The 7,398-nt window shown below is 44.5% G+C and overlaps 1 pseudogene; it reads left to right on the top strand.

Moving 5' to 3' along the window:
* The window catches only part of LOC104499202, a 20,353-nt pseudogene extending 13,421 nt beyond the window's left edge, over positions 1-6,932 (top strand).
* Positions 6,933-7,398: the final 466 nt, after the last annotated feature.

Raw genomic sequence — 7,398 nt, 5'->3', positions numbered from 1 at the left:
AATCCAAATCCTGGTTTTCTGGACAGACCTCTAGTGACTTTGGAAGTATTCCATCCTTTTTTCCCAGAACTGATGCTGGGATAATGATGACAGCTTATGAGAACAAAGGAGGGGATAAGTATCAGCCTCTCATCCAAGCATGACAGGACATGAAACAGCAGTGAGCAGATCCCTCTGCCATCAGAGACACCACTCTTCAGATCACTTTTCAGCACAGAGGTGGGTTAAGCAATCATGCTCACTAGCAAAAGCATTTCTTGGCAGCATATGACTGTGCAAGCCCATAGAAACTGGACCTCCCAAACCCACAGCCGTTTATATCCGAAATGCCTGCTCTCTGTGTCAAAATACTGAAGGATCTTTTTACCAAGGCTTATTATCGAGCAAAAGTATGAAAAGACATGAGGGAGTATGATACCATTACTTATATGCATATCATAGCACTGAGGGGTTTTCTACGGCTCTGCTCACTGCCATCTAGCTCCAGTTCACCATGGTCCCTGCACTGCTAGCACCCAAGAGTAATACAAAATCCTGTATGCAGAGGGTGTTGGCTTAGGCCAAAAAAAAAACCCCAGGAGCCTCAAATTCAGTAGAGGGAATGGGGAAAAGGCTCGTGAATTCTGTGTTTCCTGAATTTGAGATAATCCATCCTCTTCTTGTCAGACAGCCTGAGTGCAGCTGGAGTGCCAGCTTTTCGTTGCATGAGATTGCTGCAGTCCGCTGTACTCAGGACGACTCGTGCAAACATTTCTAGTGCTTCAGGGGATGTTTCATAAGCTCTTTCCAAATGTGCTTCTCTCTGACAGATTAGACCTACTCATTTACTTGATCAGTCTCTGGGCACACATCCAGGTGCTGACTTTGACATTTGAGTCATAGGTGTCTTGGAAATGGCACGCCTGTGTCCCTAGAGAGCTCCTGAGGTCAGTGCTAACATGCAGCATTGTACCTCTGCCATTCAAGGCTGGAGCAATGGGAAAGGAACTTAGAGGGAGAAGGCTCCTCTGATGGTCTGATGAGGTTCTCTTGGGCTGGACTTCAAGGCAAGTCAAAAATGTCTGTATGTCAGGCTTATGATAGGAGGAAAGTTTGAGCAATGGGATCTGCTGATGTTATTGTGGAGAACAGAAGATATTTGTTTTGGCTGGCATTTATTATCATGCTATTTTTGCTAGTGGACACTGACTAGTTTAATGGCTTTCATAAATCATGCTTCTAACTGAATATACGTCTCTGTCAGCTAGAAAATGAATGCCTTTCCAGTGTTCCAGCAAGCTTGTTTCTTTTAGAAACAATTTATTTCTATCAATGAGTCATGGTGATACAGGGAATGACAAATAACAGGTATGACCAAAACCTTCTTCAAGAAGAGCTGAAGTCAGCCAAGGTTGATGAGAAAATAGGTAAGGATCGCAGTTATTGAGCAAGATCCCCATTAAAAAACTACTGCAGTTTTGAAAGATGGGCTGAAGAGCTCTATCAGGGCATTTCTTGAACTTATTAGTTAAGTCTTTAACTAGATGTGAGCAATGACCCAAAAACACAGACCAGGGTAGTCCCCTGAGTTCCATTGAGAAGTAAAATGTTGCAAAGGGAAGAGTAGATACGGACTCCCACTCAAAATGAACAGAGAAGGAGAGGACAGGGACCATCTCCAGCCTCTTCAAACCCTTTGGTTTGCCACCTTATGCTGCTACTAGCTGAGCTGTTCTTCTCTTTTCTTTTCCACTGCAGGTTTGGCCGCAGAGTGTGCCTCCTGGTCGCAGTCCTCATCAATGTGGTCTTGGTAGTTCTCATAGCCTTTGTGCCAACCTACACCTGGTCAGTGATCTTCTGCCTGATACAGGGACTGGTCAGCAAGGGAGACTGGCTGACAGGCTATGTCTCCAGTTTTGGCAGCTTGCAATTATGCTTTCTGGGCAGGAACTCCTTGTTTAGCAGCAGGGCTGACTCCACTTGTGCCATGCAATTTTTAAGTAGCTGTGTGTTAACAAAAGCAGGCAGTGACCCTGTACTATTTACTGCCAGATTGCACCTCTTTGCTTAAATACAGCTGTTTATGACCCAAGCTTGCACCCGCTTGTAGACATAAATGGAAAAATTAGGAGGCAGCTCTGATAACTACGGAGCATTCATACCTGGAGAGTCACATGCCAAAATGAAGGATGAAGAATAGAGACAAGAGCAATTTGAAAACCTTTTTGAAGGGAATTGAAGATGTATGACACTTTTCCAGTAAGGGCAGCAAGTGGTGCTGTGAGAGGTAACACTTGTGTGTCACAGCCTTGGTGGCAAAACAATTTTTGCTCTGTTCCCAAGCCGTGCAGGAGGAGGGAGAGGGAGGCAAGCAAGTGCCAGTTGTCTGTTTTATTTTTCCATTTAGTTCTTATAGAAGGAGTGAGAGGAAGAAAGCAACGTTTGTTCTGTGTTAATGGGTGAGGGTCTGACACCCTCAAAGGCAGGGGACAAAGTCCTCATCTGACCAGCAGAGGAAGGGTCAGGACTTGTCCTGTGATTTACACCAGGGCCCCAGACCTGCTCTGCTTTCCCATCCAAACTCATGCCTGCACAGCATGACACAAGGGCACAGCTACGCATGGGGTCTCCACGTGGTTTTAGCTGGCAGGAGTTATGTTTCCCTGGCTCTCCAAACCAATTTATTTTTGCTCATACAACTTGTCTTTGCAGCTGCAGAATTTCTTGGGTCAAACTACCAGAGGGCAGTGGGCATCACCTATCAGCTTGCCTTCAGTGTGGGACTCTTCATCCTCACTGCCCTGGCTTATCTGCTTCCACACTGGAGGTGCCTCCAGCTCACAGTCACACTGACCAATTTCTTCTTCCTGCTCTACTATTGGTAAGTGCTCACTTTTACATCTCCCAGCAACTCCAAGCCAAAACCAGGGACTTGTAAAGTGGGAGTTGAGGCTTCTCTGTAGGGATAAACCATAGAGCTCCACAGAAGATTTCTGAGACAACATCAGATGAGGTCTGGCATATTTCTGTTGGTCTGTTACCCCTAACCAGGGGTTTAGTCTGAATCCCCTAAGAGCAAGGGACTACCTGCAACACATAACTCTTCCATGTTTGGACTCTTTGCCACTCATCACAAACTAATAAGCTGCTATTTCTTGAACAGTACTTGAGCTACTGCAAGAAGTGAGTTTTTCTAATCATTGATTAAAATAGCCTCTCTTTTTTAAAGCAATCAACAGACTTCTGTTGACTATTTGCAAAAAAAAAAAAAAAGAATGAAAAATGCTCCTTATAAAATTCCATAACCAGATCAATGAACAGGTTTGACAGGGGGGTTTTCTTTGGGTTTTGGTTTTTTGAAAGGTGATTTTTAACATGGAGAAGTAAAAGGATCAAGTTTACAGCTGTTTTTTTATATATCCACAGACTATTAGCCATTTCTAAAACATGTCAACGGAATTTATCTCAGACTAATGTTTCCAAACTATAATAAACTGGTTTTAGCCTTAAAAAATTTTTTTAAATGGGCTATGTTGTCGTTAAAGTGGAGCACAAATCAGAGTGCAATCACTGACAGATAAAGCTATCACTGAGTTCAATACCGCCTTTGGGTATTCAATACGCCATAGGATCCTAGCCTGAGAAACTCAATTCCATTTTCATTTTCTGTGCACCAGTAACATGCATCTTCTTTCCCCAAAGCTGTCATGCTTATGCGTATTGCATGTGTCTGCTCGAGTTCCCCAGGTGGCTCATAGGTCAAAAGCAAAATGAAAAAGCTACAGATCTTATTAAGCACATTCCCAAGGAAAATAAGAAGCCACCTCTCTCTTTCCAGGGCACTGCACTGCATTTGCTGCATATATGCAAACCTCAGAGCAAATAATGTAAAGAGTTTAGGATTGGTTTGGGTTCAGAATAGGGAGCAGCTTGGCAACCAAAATCACTGCAGTTGCCTAAAGGAAGGGCAAGGGAGTTTTCTTCTCTTTAGTTGCCTAGGACCCTCGCAGAGCACATTTGGGAAAAGAAGCTTTCAGAAATAGCCAACAGACAAGAAAAATAATCTTCCTTTAAGTAGTAACAATCAACAGTAAACTCACCAAATCTCATGACTGAAAATTCCAGAATATCCTTGTTCATTATTTTTTTAAATGCTGCTTCAGGCCACGCAACAACCTCATACACATGACTGCACAGATATGAAGACTGTCTATCTAAATTTTCATGTTTTATTTCCCCAAAACAGTCTGGAGAAGTTATTTTGCCCCCAGTTACTTAACTGGAAAATTAAAACTGTAATCCTCCCATTAATCCAGAGAAAAATCCATAGTAGTGCTCACCACCATCTCCCCTGGCCGCTGTAATCTCCTGTCCCTCTGTTGCTTGTGCTCCCAGAATCTCCAATCCAAAGATGAAGATGGAGAAAAACTGAAACCTTCATTTCTAGACCTGGTCTGCACACCTCAGATCAGAAAAAATACACGTTCATTTAGATGTACGGTTAGTAAAGGAAGACTTTTGCAGCCCAAGTGGAAATGTGTGATTCATCATTATTGATTTGAGCCTGTTTTGCTTCTGACCCAATCTCCATTCTTTGCATAAACTCTCTCTCAAAGGGTTCATTCACACCTTGTTCTCTGCCTAGGTTCACAAGCGCCGTCCTCTACCATGGATCATCACGCATGTGGGAATAGCGGCTGGGAACACGTATCCAGATTTCCTCTATTCTGCACTCGTTGAGTTCCCCTCCACCTTCACGCCAACTCTGGATTGCACGGGCCATCGCCACCCCTGGGCTGCGCAAACATGATGGCAGGTGGTTCTTGCCTTGTTACCGTGTTAGTGCGAGACAGTGAGTCATGCAAACCTTTTCTGTCAATAAATTCTCTCCAGGTCTCTTGATTATTGAACTGGAAAACAGAAAACGATCCTTGCTAATCTGGCCCATGTCAGTATTGTGATCCAAAGAAGACAAATACCACAAAAGCTGATGCGTGTCCCACCATCAGCATCTATACAGCCTAATGAGAGGCTGGAGAAATGGTGGGAATAAAATTTCCAAAATGGCATAAAACCAGATGGCAGGTCGGCGGATACTACATCACAAGATGAGCCATGTTAAATCCACAGTTTTTGTCTGGCCTAAAATTTGGATTTGAATTCATGAGTTGGGGGTTTAATTCAAGAATCCCCATGTTTTCTGTTTCTGAAAAGTAAAAATGTATGAGCGCATGCACACACTGAAACACCATCTGGGTAGATTAAGTGCTTTCCACATCTACATATCAACAGTGCTGCTGCCATAAATGTAGGATGTTGAGCAACTACAGTGACAGGCACTTGGCTTTTGTTTAGCTGAGCATTCTCTCCAGGGCCTTAGTCTCAAAGCAGTGTGTCCCTAAAGGGCCATCAAATGAAATCTTTCCTTTTATTTTACGGGATACAACTAGCCTGAAACCACAGACATAACAGTACCAAACTACTGTTAGTTCACAGTGGGACAAGGACAAAACCACAAAGTGTTACTGAAAAATGTCACAGGCAAAATCCCTGAAGTGACGGGGGAGCACAGGGGCCATGCAAGAGATCGCTGCGCTTTGCTGGGGGAAGGCAGGGTGGAAGTCCCACAGTTGCTGTCTGTGCCAGGGCATGGGGACCAGCAGTGCCGAGGTGAGCACCTTGCACCAGGGATGGACAGGGCCAGTGAGGATGCTGCTGCCAAGACAGCTCAGCCCATGGTTTAATGCCCTGCAGGACTTGGTGGCAGAATCTGCCAGCAGAGACACCAGCCTTCCCCACTTACCCATTTTGGCACTGCCAGCACCAAGACAAGCTACCTTCAAAGCCCATGGTCCAAACTCCAGCTCTTCAAGCGAAGGGCCATTTTTCACCCAGACCATCTCTGTGGGGGTGGCAGAGCCCTGGCAGGGAGGTGGGGATGGCCCCAGACTCCCACAGCTGCAATTGCTGCAGAACATGTAGCAGCAGCTGGTGTCTCAGCTCTGGAAAGGCTCTGCTAGCAGGGCTGACTCGCAGCTATGGGTCAGTAAAATACTGACCTGAGCTTGATGTGTCCCTCAGCTGGTTAAAATGAGAGAGAAAGCCAATGCTCTGTGTGCACTAATAGCTGAAACAGCTGAAGCCATCATCCAGGGTCAGTCTGGGATCTAAAAGGACACATGGCACGCAGGGGTGTCCTGGGCTGACTTTACACACAGGACTGGGATATTCATTTATTTGCAGCAGACAGCTGTAGCTCCAGCTGTGAAAGCAATTGTAAAGCACACCCTGAGAGAGAGGGGGCAACACAAACTTGTCCCAGCCTGAAAGCCATCAGAAGCCTCTGCCAAAAGTACAGAGTATCTTGCTGACAAGCAGCTTTCAACTACCAAACAATGCAGCTGCCCTCTTTAGCTTTATTGCAAGCATTTTATTGCCTTGCATATGCTCTTGGTTAATGCACTGGATAACCCAATCTACTTTGCATCACCGATTTCTTTCAGTTATTGGTAATTTGCTTGAATCACAAGACAATTGCTTTATAAATTTTTTATTGAGTGAAACGAGACACCATTATGTGCTGTACCCTTGACTTTTCGTGACAGCAAACTTACTGTTTCCTTAAATTCAATCTTTAATGCTGTTTTATAGGCAGAAAAAAACCCTAATTTTGTATTACAACCTGAATGTTCACAATGTCTTGCCAGCTCTTTATTGGTTTAAAATGACTGCAGCTTGCTGGAGCAAGATGGAAATTACCATAAGCTATGAAATTATTTGTGGTAAATCCTGAGCTGTAGCCAACATTCCTCAGGTAAGTTCTCCATCTGCTGTTAGCTGAGTGTATCTTTCCAGTTCTGGAAGATATTGCAAGAGGCCAGCTCAAGGCTGTGGATGCAGCTGAGGAGCCTATGGCTCATGCACTGCCCTTGAAAAGAAGTTTGCAAGTATAAAATACACCTTGCAAAGGTTCAGGAGAGCTGCTGGGTGGTGCAGCCAAAACCCACTACCCCTTCTCTGCTTCTCAGCCCAGCATTGAGGCAGCAGGTTTCTGAGGGATGTGTAAGAAACTTTCCCAAACACCCTCCAGGGTTCCCTTCCAGTGCATTCAGTTAACTGAAGGAGAAGTCAAATGCTCATTAACATCTCTCCTCCAGTAAAGGGCTAGTCTTAATGTCTTGTCTAACTCTCTCCCTCCTCACTAATTGAATCTTGCAGTGTTTTTCCAGGGAAGAATGTTCTGCCTGCGCTCTTTTGATTATGTTCGCTGTGACATGAGCCAGGCATTTTTAAACCTTTTTCTAAGCACCAGGGTGTTATCTGTATGGTTTTGCTCCTACCTGAGATAAAAGAAAAAACGCTGCCTGAGACCATTGAAGATGGTGGAAATTTGTGTAGGTATGGCATTAAGGACCCTCT

This window comes from Buceros rhinoceros, unplaced genomic scaffold (assembly GCF_000710305.1).
Source record: "Buceros rhinoceros silvestris isolate BGI_N320 unplaced genomic scaffold, ASM71030v1 scaffold1739, whole genome shotgun sequence".
Taxonomy (NCBI): domain Eukaryota; kingdom Metazoa; phylum Chordata; class Aves; order Bucerotiformes; family Bucerotidae; genus Buceros; species Buceros rhinoceros.
The sequence above is the reverse complement of the archived record's forward strand: the minus strand, read 5'-3'. Positions and strand labels throughout refer to the sequence as shown.